Here is a 16,061-nt window from a genome sequence, read left to right on the forward strand (position 1 = left end):
GCATTCCTCCCTCACTCATGAACAAGACCCCGAGATACTTGAACTCCTCCACTTGGGAAAGGATCTCATTCCCGACCCGGAGAGGGCAAATTATTATTTCATGGGTAAATTAATCAATCTTTAATGAGGTACTACAAACCCATATGTACAACACACATACATAAGTGTTATTATCGTGTTATTATATGCATCACATTCGCAGGGCTTCATATGGTGCAACAATCGCTACGCCAGTAGATGTCACCCAAGGGAATTGAATGAAGCTTCGAGTAGTGAACCACTTTATGACACAATGGTTCAAAATGATTCAATGCTTCAAAAAGCCTCGTTTTGCCATCACTACTAAATCGGTAAGCATTAGGCTACTGAAGAAAGCTAGTCTTTTTAGCTACGTTATATTATCATCTTTCTTCTCGGCTATAAGTTAACCTTTGTTGAGGAAAGGGAACGCCCCTGCGTGTAGTTGGTGAACGCAGCCAGATGACCTGAGTCAGGTTACTAACCTGACGCGCTAGCTGTCAAATCACCGGAAGTTTTCACCGGAAGTACTGGCGCACACACAAAAGTTTGAACGTCTCTCCAGACATATCTTTCTTTCATTCCGCCCAGATGAAATTTAATGCCACTCTTCGAAAATCGGCGAAATTTAAGACATTTTAAGACCTTAAAAAACGTATTTTTTATTTAAGACTTTTTAATACTTTTTAAGGATCCGCGGAGACCTTGGCACCTCAGCTCTCGGGGGCCCCCTAGTGGCTCGGGGCTCCAAGCAGTTGCCTGCCTTGCCTGTTGACAAGCTGCGCCTCTGCTCATGCTTTACCTCCCTTGGACGAAAAACACCTGTGGAAGAAAAAAACAGGTGAACATGAGGAATAGCAGCGTAGAAAACCTAAAACTATTTTTGACCAAAAAAAAGAGAATGGATGTTGTTTTTCACTGTTTTAACAATTCCACCTTTATTATTCCAAAAACAGCTCCGTCTTGATCAACATGTCCCTCCCTATCCCTCTCTGCTGTGCTTCAGCTCTGCCTCCAGAGCCACTCTGAGCAGAGACTGCTCTTGGCTCATAGTGTTTGTTTTCACACGGGGCACAGTGGATAGTTGCAAATCACATTAGAGGCTTGAGTTGCATCAGTTTCAGTACATTTGAAAAATGTAATCCAAGTGCACAAGTTCAGTTTTAAGGAGAATTTCTTGAAACAAATACTTAGAACAATAAAACAGGAAATTGCTAAGAATTCATACAAGAAAACACTGAAATTTTTCTCACTGTGCTGTTTCTTTCTTGTTTGAATGTTGTCTTACGGTCGTCCTCCAATGGATCTTGAAATCATTGATGCCCTTGTTTCTCAGCTTTTCCTCCAACTGGGAAACAAACACAACCGTCGTTACCCTTATTGACTATAATGTCCACGATTAATTGGACATTTTTTTCAAAGAGTTCACAAATAAACCATTCCAAGAAGTATTCTCAATGGCTCAAATTCTCCCCACCCTCACCTGTTTTTGGATTTGTTGCTGGATCGCAGGGTTACACATGTCAAAGTCGGCACTGATTTTCACCAAAGTCTTCTTCTTAAAATCTGAAAAATAGTTGGTGATGTGACCATCAAAAAGAATTTTAGCATCCGCAAAGTTCTTTAAGTGACACGTGTTTGGGGTCCCATCATTTCACTTTGCTTAATTTTCCCAAAGTGAGAAGTTTTTGGGCAAAAAAGTATCCAGAAGTACAAAGTTTTCCAAGATTTTTTTTTTTTTGTTATTCACATAGACAAAAGAGACACAACTGTGATACTATTTTTTCCTTTAACAAAAAAGAATAAAAAATACTACTTAAAAAGTATTCTATAAAAAAGTTTTGTTTTTTTAAAACTAATGTGCACTTACAGTAGCACAGAAATGTAGATTTGGTATCACAGGACTTCCTACTCCATGCACCTCCATTGACTTGAGCACAGTTTGATCCTTCCCCTGAACTGCCAGCTTGTCCCTGCTGCCAATATCTGAAAAGGGTGTTCCTTCCATCAGACCACTTCCAGGAGTCTCCGAAAAGGCCAATCCAGACCAGCATCCCTGCCGGCACCAAACTCCGGATTTCCTCGTTCTCAGCGAGACTTCTCACGCGGACGAGGTCTGAGTGGCTCTTCCTGCAGTACTGCTGAGCACCGGCCCAGGTCATCGGTGTTTGCACAAGAATCTTAGCTTGAGATGCACCTTCTCTGCCTGTGAATGCAGAAATAACCATGATTTATCAACACGTACATTGGAATCAGAAAAAGTCTTTAAAGTGGCGCCTAGTGTTTCAACGGTAAAGTTAAACGAAAGTTTACATTTTTGTAAATGAAGTTTGATATAGAAGCGTAATACTGTTGGACTGTTTGTGTGCTTATCATTCAAATTTAAAGGAACAAGGGCTAAAAGTTGTTGAGAGAAAGGACCTCCAGTCAGCATGTCACTTTAAAGATCTCAGATCAACCAGCTGGTCCAGGATTTGCTAATCCCAGTTATGGTGAAAGAATTCACTTTGTATAACTTTCTTCAGTCATCCAAGATGATTGCAGTCTCTCAAGTTCATAGACATTTATATCATTATCAACAGGTAAGATTTAAAAATCAAGAGAAAATTGGCAAATCCAGAACAAAAAATCCATTTTTTTTTTTTTTAGAGGGCTAGATGTCATTTGTACTGGTTGTATATGTACTATTTCATCATTGTACATACACTTTTTGTATGTGTACTATGGAAGAAAAAAATCTAAAGCAGAATGATTTCAAATAGAGACAGTTAGCCAGAATAAATCAAAAGTAGTGCGAGAATTTAGCTCTGAGAGTAGAATATAAGGTAAAACAACAAATTTAAGTTATTTTTAAATTTATAAGATCTAATCATTTATGTCCTAATATTCAGTGAATTGCAGCACACTAAGGACCTGAGAACAGTTCAAAAGGAAATATAGAATTATTCTCTGAACAGATATGAAGGTTTCTACTTTTAGACCACAAATGAATAGTCCACAGATTCATTAATATTCTCTGCACTTAAAAAAAAAAAAATAGGAAAAGAAAATGGTCCGAAAACAGCAGCTGGGTAAGATAGGACCAGAGTTCCACTCATCTGACCTCTAAAATATTCATCCCTCAGTTTTAGAGGGAAAGAATGATCTATTTCCCTGAGGAATTGGCTAATAATACCAATGTAGTAAGCACAACATGTGGTGCTGCCGTGAAACAATAACATTTAGGTCAGATATTTAATCTTGTTTACATTTGATGACTCTAGGTTAAGAGGGGTCTGTTTTTATTGCCGTGACAACTAATACAGCAACTAATTCAATGAGCCAAAAAGCTTGAAGTTGTGTCAGCCTGTCAATTCAATTCAGGTAATCAGAGTGTGGCCCAGCCCATCGGGTGCAGACGGATTGTTAACGAAAAGGATTTGTGCAGTAATATTACCATAAAAGCATAAAAAGTAGTTAAGTGTGCCGCAGTCCAGGGCTTTCCATTCCCCCGTGTCTTGTATGCCAACACAGTGCTGGATGCCGGTCCGGGTGTCGGGTTCACCAGCAGCCCACTTCTTAAACTCATCTTTAACATCTCCATAGTAACCTCCATCTGACAGGGACCACCTCCAGGTCAACACGTCGTCATACAAACCAATCCAGAAGTTCTGAAGGTTCTTTTCATGCATCTTGTCAAGAATTGTGTTCATTTCCTGAGGGTTGTCGACGGCGGCCAGGTCAGTGAAGCTCTCTCTGCAGTAAGTTTGGGCTGCAGACCAGGTCATCGGCTCATGATCAATAAAAACGTAGTCGCGGCTGCAATAATCAAAGGAGCAGTGATCTGTGGGCAGACAACAAACATTCAGCAACAACTTGGTTTGTCAGGGTGTGGTGTGGCTTTGAGGGATTCGTGGGAATGTCTGTGAAAAGAGGTGAACTAAGCAGAGGTGAACATCTGCAAACATCATAGGTACTTTTAGAAAGTACGCTTCTGCTTGGCAGACGTTTGAAAAGAGATCCGATTAAACATTGTCCTTTTTTTTCTTACCAACAGAAGGGGGCCGCTGTGGGAATGTGTTTTTAGGATGCTCCCAGTTGCTGTAGACCTCGACTTCACACAGAATCAGAGGCACATTAGGGTGGAATACAGTCACATTGCGACCAGCGACCCCTCCGAAATCGAAGGTCATCAGAGACTGGGAACAGCTGGTGATGCCTGAACATCTGCAAGAGATCGACAGAAAGACAAGATATGCCTGACACTATGAGATAAAAGGGAATTTTTTTTATGACTTCATTAATCAGATTCTTTTGATTTTGCTCATCTACCAGACTCAGCAATGTAAATCAATACTGGACAGTTTGTGTAGGGATATTGTCAATCAATGAATTACTAGAAGGCCACATCGATGAGTTGCCTCAGTTTTGTCGCCGTTGATTGTAACCACTTTGGTGATTGTTTAACAAGAGTTTGGAGTTTAACACTCCTTACAACAGATTATGGTGTTGATACAATAAGATATGACGAACAACATTCTCAAGGACCACAGCCATCCAGCGCGCAGACTGTTCTCGCTGTTACCGTCGGGCAGACGACACAGGAGCCTTCTTCCACCGAGCCATCAGGCTCATCAACAAATAGACTTGTATTTGTATTGTATTTCGAAACTTGCAATTCTTCTATTTTGCACATTCTTTTATTCAATGTTAATATCACCCTTTTTTTCAAACTATTATCGTTTCTTATTGACCGCACTGTTGAGTCGCACGTTGGTCTCATCCAACACATTTCATTGCATTGTTGACCCTGTGTTTTCATGCATACGACAAATAAACTTGAAACTTGAAACTCGAAATTTAAAATTTTATAAAGCATTACTCCCAAATCTAGTGCATTTTTTTCAACATTGTTCAAATTCGTTTACTGTGGTGGGTTAACAGGAATTTCTGAAATAAATGATAAGGTGTTGGTTTATACCATACAATTACATAAACCCTGATGTTGTTCTACGATCATATAGTTCATAAAATAATGCACATTTAATAATACACTGTATATATGTAATTTGCAGCAAATGCTTCGTGAAATAACATTTGGATGCAGGTGTCTTTTTTGAAGTATGCTGGAACTGTTTAAAAAGTTCAACAAAGGGTCACAACTTAAAAGGAAAAAGTGCAGATAACTATTTCCACAAAAACTATTTCCATGGATGAGCGGACAGTTATCCCTGCCACAGTGAACAAATTTGAGTTGAAGTAGGGTCTGCTTTGCTGCAGGAACAGTGATCACACAATTAGAGTTTGTGAACATTGCAGTCAAAGTCAACACGATTATGAAACAATTTTCAAAATTTGTTTTCAGAGACCTCACATCATCTACGTAGACCTCAACTCCATCGGCGCAGTCTTTGGTGAGGGCAAGCTGGACCACTGTCACGTTGTATGGAACCAGTAGATCCACCCTCAGCCACTGGTCAGGTTTAGCTTCGGTTATGCTACAGGTGGTAAACTGAACCCCGTCTATAGCATTGCTGGCTCCCCCGGCTGTTCTCCATCTTGTGGTAGACTGAAATGCTATCCCTCTCACAGCCACATTTTCTTTCAACAAAAACGGAGATAAACAAGGTCAAGAATTCATAACATGTACAAAAACTATCCAGACAGACTGACATACAGCAAAGCTTTCTGTTTAATGCCTATTACACAACAGAATCTAGATGTATGGGAGCATGAGGAGCAATGAGTCTTTAATGTGAACTGTACCAACAGGAGGCATGGAAACAAAGAATTGGAAAGTAGTGTTTTTCATCTGCACGTGTTAAGATTTGATATTGGCTCTATAAACAATACAGAAACTAAACTTAAATGGATATTTAAGCCTAAACCATGATCATTTCTTTTTGATTCGAGAATCAGAAAATGAACCTGCAGTTGTGTGTGGGGGGGGCTTACCAAGCACAGTGCCATAAACCAGGACTTCACAAAGTGTCAGATTTTTCTGTTGTCCAGGAAGAACAACGTGGACAAAACGACCGAGCATCATTTTAAACTTGTAGTCATATTTGTGCTGTCCTTCTGTCATCGAGAAGGTGGCACACCTGGTGGAAAGCAGGAAGGATTAATAATAATATTAGGCTGGTTGGTAAGTATTAACAGGCCCGTGCACAGATAGATAGTGGTGCTCAAGCACCTGCCCTTTTGCCCTGGATGAGAAAAGTGCCCTTTCTGCTGGTGCCCAATTTTTTATAAATATAATAAAATAAAAATTACTTTTTCTGTCATCAATTCCCCCCAACTGTGTTTCGGCCCATCAGCCCGTCTTTGTTTTGTCTTTGTTTTTGTCTGGCCTTGTTTTTGCCTATTATTCATTTATTTATTCAATTTGATAATTTGAGTTAGTATTGGTTGCGTTAACAAAAATAAATATATACGTTGAAAATATCCGACTGTGTTATTTATTTATTTATCATTATTTTAATTTCATGTATAATTTTGGCGATGGGTGCCCTTTTTTTTGCTTGAGCACCTGTCCCCCAAAATGTCTGTGCACGTGCCTGAGTATTAATGTTTTAATGGTAAGCAACTATTCTTTTGTTCCTGTTGACATCACTTTTGGTTGTTGGTGTCATTCCTGAGGCCAATGCGGATCTCTGCACCATTCAGCTGTTCCTGACAGCATGTTGATACCATGACGGACACACCAGTTATGTGGTAGATACTCCTCAGGTCCAGTCTCCACCAGGGGTTGTCCTGCAGTGGGACTGAGGCGCAGGTTTTTCCCGAATCTGCTGGTCTACGGTCATAATCAATGGCCATAAGTGGACCATTTACGGCTGAAGTTGGTTCCGCAGACTGTGTGGCTATTCCTCTATGTGCCACGTTACCTGTCAAGAGTGCGACGGAGGCAATTATAAGAAGAATAAATAAAAAATAATTGATCATAAATTGAATAGGAATTCCAAAGTAATGGAGTTCCCAGCACCGTAGCACTCGGCACAGCAGGGTTTACGGCCACATTGACTGCTAGATGCTGATTACATATCAAAACAAACTGCCCCATAGACTTAGATATTATAAGAGAATTTGACCCAGTAACAATTATTTTTTTGGCACAACTAAGGTCACAATAACTGTGAATGTTGGTCTAAATGGACCATAAAGATTACATAAAGGAAAAATCCCCTTTTTTCTGTTCTTGGGGAGCATATATTAGGGTGTCTAAAGTCTAAATTTCCCAAAACAAAACCCTGGCATTTTATTGTGTCCCTTTTAAAGGTGCCTCGTTTTAAAGAGCCATTCCGGTTTTTATTTTAATCCCTTCTTAAGTTCACTCCACCTCTTGTGCAAAGCCTCTGAGCCCCGCCCGCTCGTATTCAAACTGCTGAACTGATGAAAACATCTTATTGTGGAAATGTTCTGTTGTCAGCTGTACTGAGGAGCATGCATCTCATATGTCAACACCAGGCCTGTCCTCACTCCCGTTGCTCGACTTACCACCATGTGCTGCTCTCAGCCTGTTAACATCACATATGTTTCTCAAAAAGATGCAGGTCTCCAGGTCCAATTGTGTGATGAGATTATGATACACCAAATGTTTAAATGCAGTAAATAACGGTACACGTGCATTACGACGAGCTACTCTGTGGAAATCTCCGGTTTGGTTGTGGTTGGGGTAGAGTAGCTGCTGACCTCACCCAAAGGGCGGGGTTGAGCACTTGCTCAGTCTCCACCTCTCCAAACAGAGTGCTGCAGCAAGGTTGTTTCAGTAGGAGTCAGACAAGAGCCACTGTGCCTGAATTAACAGGTATTTGGATCAAAGCCTATCTCATACATATCAATAAGATCTCAGTAAATTTAAAAAAAAAGGGCATAATATCGTATAATATGTCACCTTTACAGACATTTAACGGCTAACTGGACAAACAAGCTGTCAAAAGATGACAGAAGAGGAGAGTTCTTGTTGAACATAATGTGTAATAAGTGTTATTACTAATAACACAAAGAATGAGCGGAAGTCCAAACCAAAACTGCACACCGTGACACTTTTAATTGCACTGAATCTTTCACGGGAGGCCATAAATGCCTCTATTTAACCTTGTAGCACCCACAGTTGCAGATATGCAACAAGCGTTTTATTTATTTGCATTATTTATTTACATTATATTTTTATTTATATTTTTATTTACATTACATTGTGTGATTTTTTTAATTTACATACATTATTTACATTCATGTGATATATTTTTTTACATTACATTTTATGTGCCGACAGTTGTCACAGCAATCATTTTCTTGGGTCAGTGAATTACACTCTGCTTTGCGGTGGTCTGTTCTAGTTCGTTCTGGTCTCGTTTGGTGTGGTCTACTTTGTCCACCTTTCACAGCGGTAATGGGAGGTCAGGTGTCCAAATTGTATTATTACAAAATTAATCAGGAAAGCCCACAGTTGCAAATATGCAACATTGCCTAAAATGATCAAAAATAGCCCAATTCCAAAAATTCCAAAAATATTGATTTATTCCCACCCAAAAAGATGCAAGAAGAGCCAAAATGATTTTTTTTCAATGATTATTCATATGCTTGGGTGCTACAAGGTTAAGAGTTCTTGGTAAGTCAAAGTTTTCCTTTACCCAATGAAACATCGCCGCATCTGTACAGTGTGTGAGAACAAAAATAGGCATCTCCCTGAAACCATTCAGATTTGTGCATGTTACCTTTTACCCCTCATATTTATTTATGTCATTATTGGTTCTCTTTACCTCGTGGGGCAATATTCTTTCAGGGGTGCGTATTGCACGATGTTGTCAATGTACTATTTTATGTGGTCATCAAACTTTAAGGTTAGGCTGTACTGGGTACAATGACAGTAAATTCCCGATTCTGATGAAGGACTGCGATGAAAACGGTATCAGGTGGCGTTATCCAGCATCACGAGTACTTCTCACACGTGAGCGCATTTGGCTCTATTTCTAAGTCATTTAGAAAAGTATTTAGAAACTATTTTTCTCAAACAAAATGTTTTCTTACCTGTCTGGTGAGTAACCTTCAAACAGACAATAACCGACCCTGTAAACAAGAGGTTTCACACTGATATTACTCCCAGTCAATATCCTTCAACTTTCGTGCAAATGACCAAGCAGAGTGTCAGTTATTATGGCTGGAGAAAAAAAAAATGTTCCCCCCTGAATCACAAATTTTAATTGCTGAATTAAGGTCAGTGCAAGAATTCTGAATGAAATTATATGAATTATCTTGTGTCTTGCATATAATACACGAATCCTTTGAGTGATCTGTTACTTCAAATTAAACAAACACACAAAAAGATTCTGTGAATTCAACAGATTGATTTGTTTTATAACTTACCCCAAATGAAAATAGATTTCAATCCCCACTCCATGATTTGAAGAGTACTCTGGACATTAATATAAAAGTACGTTCCAGCACACAAGTATGTTAGAAACTTCTCTGACTGAAATGCACTGAAACCCAGAGCCTTGGTCTTCGTTTTTCTGGACTTCAACCCAAAAAACAGCCCTAATGTATTGGTGTCCTGTGCTCCCATTGGGCAGATGAGCATTTGAATTGATCTATATGCAAATAAAGGATAACCACATCTACAGAAGTCCTCCTACCTGGATTGCAATAGGACAACCGGGAAAGGCCACAATAAATAAAAGCAAACAAGGACATATGGGGAGAAATTCATTGATAGACTTATTATAAAAGCATGTAGGTTAATTCATTTCTATACACTTGAGGGGCGTTTAGCACTGTCACCTCTCAGCAGTGAAGTTCTGCTACAAACTCGGTTGAGCCTTTTCTGTGTGAGGTTTGCACATCCTTCCACAGTCCAACAGGAATATTAGGTTTAGTTGGTTGGAGCAAGAGCAAACTGCATAGATGAAGTGGCAACTTATCCCGTGACCTTTCATTTGCTATTTATTCGAGAGGTTCTTTTTCTTGTGTTAAAAATTTGTCCTTTTTTGGGCAGGAACGTTTGGCTCCCAAAGAATGAATCTAATGGGGGAAATATTTGGTGTAAATAAAGGTTTCTTGCAGTATTTGGATAGATAACGGTTCCTGTGAAAATTACAAAAGGACATAGTTGTTTCGCTGCGGTTTGTTGTGTCATCATACAGTATTTTGAAATGTACTCCTTTATTCTTTTTTGTTCATTACTGGCAATTCAATAAATACCCTAATCTAATTTAATGTAAAGTTAGATATGGTAATGTATACGTGGGCTTTTTTCTTTTTAAAATACCAACTGGAAAAAAAACACCCCTCGTGATCAGTAAATTGTCATACTGTTTCAAATGATCAATTCATTCATTCATGCATTTATTTGTTTGTTTGCACAATGAATCCCAAGTAGTTTCACATCTGCATGTGCAGTAGTTATATTGGTCCACAGCACAAAAAGGTAGCAGTTTGTTTAAAAAAAAAAAGTTCGCTTCTGAGGAGGAACAGTAGAAGGCAGATGGTGGTGCTTCAGGGCCTGTCGATAGAGAGCAAAAAAGTGCTCGTTAATGCCTCTAAGAAATCATCGAACAGATTTGTTTTCTCCCTCTGAATCTGCTTGAACTGGGAACATTCTGTCGGCGTGTTTAAAAGTGGACAGCGCTGCTCTGTCTGTTCTGAAAATGTTTCATTCAGTCATGACTTTGTCTTCGGGCATGTCCGATTTGTTGCAGTGCTTGGAGAACAAAGTCCTCCAAGTTGAATTGACTATAAGCAAGAAGCATGTTTTTTTCACTCGTCTTTAAACCAAAAAAATGAATTCCTCAAGTTCCTCGCATCTTTTCAAAATTTCAGTTCAATGATTACAGCATCAAAATAAAACTTTATTGTAGAATAACAATCAAGATCCGAAATACATCTTATCCAATAACTAAGACAGTCACTCATTATGTATTATGTTATGATCCTGACCGAGACTGTTCCACTAAAAATCATTACACGACTCTTTAGTCCAGTCCAGCTCCATGTGATTTGCTGCCTCTCAGCTTATTGACCCGGTTTTTACAACCCTGAACTGGTGGGTACTTTTGGTGGTGCGGGAGAGATGGAGGTGAGCGATATCTATGGCAACTGCACAAACTCCACCCATTGAAGAACACTACAGGGAGGTTGAAAGTTCTGAAAAAGCTAGAAAGCGCACCTCGAGTAAAAACAGATGTCTATACTTTCTGTAGATTTGAAATCAGTCACAAAATATACAACCTGTCACACAAAAACAGACCACAAACTCAAACCACTCCTTCCATCGACATGACAGCACATGAATGGATTCGTCTCCAGGGAACTTCTGGTTCTCCACAAGCAAGAGTCAGTGAATGGCCTCTATTCAACAGCCTGTTTTGGAAAATGAAGAGTTAATCCACGATTCAGTTATTTCCGGATGATTTAAGGACACATGGAAAGCCTTTTTTCATGTTCTAATCAGTAGCTTGTTGTGCAGAAAGCAAAGGTGATTGAGGCATAAACAGGTGGAGCTGGTTCATTGCATCAGTTCACATGATTTAAATCTTGCTCACCTGTTTCTTTGCTTCCATCTTCCTTGTCTTTTTGGCACTGAAAGACGGATCCATCTCTGTCAGCTCGCCAGCTGATTTTGACATGGGTCAAACCCTGCTTCTCCAGCTGGGACTGAAACTGTAGGCGGATGTGAACATGTGAAGATGGATTTATCGTGCCAGTGCGTTCGTCTTTTGTGTTTTTCTCTCACCTGCCACAGGAGCGAGTCCCTCTCAGCAGGCAATTCAGATTCACATCAGAGCTGATTTTCACTTTCACCACGAACCTCTTTTTTCTCGGTATCAGTTCTAAAGCCCAAAACAAAAGCAGTCATTCGCGGAGTTCCCTTTTATTACACACAATTGCAGTGCACTTGTGGTTATTTGAGTTTTGGCTAAGTAGAGCAGTGAGGGTGCACTTATGGAAGTTTTTCTGTGCCATCAGAGTTTGAATACGAATTTCTAATATTGAATCTCTACAGTATCAAAATCAGACTTTGAATTTGAAAAACCAACAGCGTAAAAAAAAATACATTTCTAAAAACAAAAATCAGTGTTAAAAAAATTCGACATCTAAAACAAAATTCATTTTTGAGAAATTCAGTTTAGAATTGAATTACAGCAAAAGAACACGTTGTATTTTGGCTTACTTTGGCAGAGAACGTTGTGACTGGTGTCACATCCAACGTCGTTCCATTTTCCATTTTGCATATAGACACACGGCTGGGATCCTCTGAAGTTGTTGGGCTGGTTAGTCATCCACTGCATAAATGAGACACCGCTGCCATCTGACCACGTCCAAGACTGTCTGGAGAGACCGATCCAGGCCTTCTGCACAGAACTGTCAGTCTGCAGTGCTTGTATCACTTTATCTCTATCGCCTGCGCTCCGGACGCTGATGAGGTCTTTGTAGTTCATCCTGCAGTAGATCTGAGCCTCCAACCATGTCTTCACGTCAGTCACCAGCACATACTCATCCCGCTCTACGTGTAAAAATGTAAAAACTATGACTAAGTATTATCACTTCTTTGCTGCAGTTTGATATTCACCTTGTCTGGCATAGCTCACCATTAAAACAAATGAAAGGCATGGTCTCAACGTTGCAAGTTTTGTCGATCCAGTAGCCCTCTGTCGTCATGGAGACACAGTACTCAACCTCTCCAACGTTGTCTGGCTGACCTGTCTCCCAAAGCCTGAAGTCACCTAATTCTTCATTGAGCTGTTGATCTGACCATTTCCAACGGTTGAAGTCACTGTACAGACCGATCCATACGGCGCGGTTCAAGCTTTCTGGCATGCCAGTGATCTTGCTTAAGTCCTTCTCATCAGCTACGGTTGCCAGGTCATCGTATTTCGCTCTGCAGAGCTTCCGGGCCTCACTCCAAGTCATTGTTTCATTGGTGACAAAAATGTATTCATGGATGTAGTTTGCTGTGTCTAGATTGTGAATAATAGGATCACACTCAAAGTTATCCTCCGAATACGACCCCAATTCCAAAGAAAATGGGACGCTGTGTAAAATGTCAATTGAAAAACAGAAGGTAATGATTTGAAAATCTTATAAATCAATATGTCATTCCCAGTGGAATATAGGGAGTGAGACATTTTATTGCTTTGCGGAAAAAAAAGAGAAGCTCATCTTGACTTTGATGGCAGCGACACGTCTCAGAAAAGTTGAAATAAGGCAATCTTTGTAATTGTAACTGCGCAGCATCCCCCTCTTCTTTTAACAACAGTCTGCAAATATCTGGAACCGAGGAGACCAGTCGGTGGAACTTTGGGAGAGGAATGTTGTCTGATGTAGGATTCTAGCTCCATTGTATTTTCTAATAAATGAGAACAGTTTTCTGCTTTGCCTCAGTCCATTTTAATTTGGTGCTGCATGAATAAAGTTGAATCTGATTGAACATATGACAAAGACTCAGAACTGTTGAGCAGGTAGAGTCCAATATCAGCAAAGAATGGGACAACATTTCTCTTCCAAAGGTCCAGCTACTGGTCTCCTCAGTCGCCAGATGTTCACAGGCTGCTGTTAAAAGAAGAGGGGATGCTACACCATGGTAAACATGGACCTGTCACAACTTTTTTTGGAGACTCTTTTAAGAAAAGTTGAGAAGTGCCTGACTTTCAACATCTGACATGGTTGATTTGTCATTTTGTTAATTGGTTCTATGAGACTTGCAGAGCATTGTGTTATTTTCTTGTTTACATTTTACAGCGTTCCCGTTTTCTTTTTAACTAGGGTTGTACTGGTAGCTTAACCATAAGCTTGCAGTCTGCCATATATAATGAAAATATAATATAGAATATAGAATAAGGAATATCTGTATCAACTTCACATGCATGAATAGTGGTAACAGAAGTTTGCTAAAAATGATGTGATAGACTTAAGCACATATTTTATTACCTGCCTCTGAGACTTCCACATGAATGAAAAATGTGACTGTCAATAAGAAGGAAATCCATCAAAAACACACAAACACAGAAGCATGAATATTCTTAATATTTCAATCAGAGCCAAGTACAAACCAAAGAAGAGCAGTTTCAAAGTTCCTTCCATGATCTGCAGCGAGGACACACAAAACAAATACTGCTAAGAACCTGTAGAAAACAGAAGGGTGCCAAAAATGGCCTCGCTTTCATGCAAGTCTCGTCTTACCTCCTTAGTCTTTGTTTTTCCCTCTGTGGAAAGAAAGTATTCTTGAGCAACTTCACTCCTGTCACCAAGTTTGGATGCTAAATGGTCCCTGACCACAAGCCAGGGCTTGTGTTTTTGTTATCCACCTCCATCTTGGTCAGAACCATCTGAGTTTTACATATTCAGAAAAGGGAATGTTTGTGGCACGAAAGAGCACTTTCTGAGCAAAGTAGAAAAAAAAAAGCATGAGATTCAGGGTTATGGACGGGATTATGCTTACCTTATGGCTACCTCTTTGTGTTTGGGATTATAGGGACTGGTGAAAGCATTGTATATATCTATCCTTGACGTCATTTCATATGTTTTGGTTTGCAGTCATCCTCTTCACTGTGTACAAGACACATGGAAAGGATCATTTATTTGCTTACTGTTTGTGTGAGCATTGGGGAGGACAAATCAAGAGGATTGTTTTTAGAAGACCAGGTGAGCTGCTCGTTTGTCCTCGTGTGTCTCTTCCCTTCTTCCCTTCCCTTCTACCCTTTCCCAGCCTTGAATTAAAGCCTTGAAATTCTATTTTCGTCACTGCTGTAGTACTAATCCCTACATATCAAAGTATATGTATTTGTCAAAATCTGGTGTGGTTATATCCACTTCACTTCCTACTGTCGAAAGAAAAAAAGAAATAAATAACTAAGACCTAAACTTACATGGAAGGCATACTTCCAGCAGCTGGTATTGTGTAATTGCCGGATTCATTCGTTAATTTATAATACTTTAGTTTATACAGTACTTACTAAATGAACTGTGTCTGCATTTAGAAATATTCCAGGATTTGCTTTATCTGAAAGACAACATTGCTACTAGGAGATATGTATGACAAATGAAAATTAATATTTTCGCTTTGCATATTTAATCTATCCATCATGTCTTTTGTGTTTAACAGTCCTAAGAGCTTCAACATTACTCTTTTGAACGCATATTGTTTTGAGAAACAAAACGCTTTATTTTTGTGGCCCCAGCCAACTAGCCGGACTACCTTCATCAACGCCAAAACGAGGCTGGAACTCGGCTCACAGGACGCAGCGGGGGGTGAGAAAATGTTCATAAATAATATTGCTAATATGGGATGTCATACAGCTTAATGTCAAAAGAGGCGAACTATCCCTTTAAGTCAACATTCAAGTGACTGCATGTTTTGGCCCCCAAACCCCTCCGTATTGTGTCCCCCTAAATGATAAACTTTATTCTGATAACCCAGATGCAAACAAGCAATCCATCCTCTGAGCTGCAGCTCATAATGCACGAGCTGCTGTACAATTCCTCCAACCAAATCACCCACTCCACTGTAGCGTCCTTAAAAGGGTGGATGTTTACTGTGACATGAGGATTCTTGATGGAAATCACGGATATAATTTGATTATCTGATCAGCCGGAGTTATTGAACACGTTTCGTGTGATGAGGGCGGACCGGACCGCTTCTTTGGAAGCATTAACCAGCATAACCGTGGCTGGAACTATACAAGCACGGCAAAATGCTGTTTTGCACTTTAACTCGGAAAAGTGCAAGGCCAGCTCTGACATGTGGATAACGCTGGATCAAAAGTTTTAGTCCCTTCAAACCTTGCATCAGATTCATCTCCAATCAATAAGGTTGGAGATGATCCAACGGTTGGTTTAAAAAAGACAAAGAAACACGTGAGATGAGTCACATTCAGGTGCTGCTCTAACAAGGACCCCAGAATGCTTCCCTTTGCTTTCCTCACTGAGAATGGATGCCGGATTCATCCAGTCCCCAACAAAGCAATTTGCATGTGTGCCCGAGAAAACAAATGGGGAACAAACTTTGCATTGTTGTTTTACTACTAAATTCAGACTTTTAGAGGACTGGTTCCAGTCAAGACTCGGTT

This window comes from Odontesthes bonariensis, chromosome 19 (assembly GCF_027942865.1).
Source record: "Odontesthes bonariensis isolate fOdoBon6 chromosome 19, fOdoBon6.hap1, whole genome shotgun sequence".
Taxonomy (NCBI): domain Eukaryota; kingdom Metazoa; phylum Chordata; class Actinopteri; order Atheriniformes; family Atherinopsidae; genus Odontesthes; species Odontesthes bonariensis.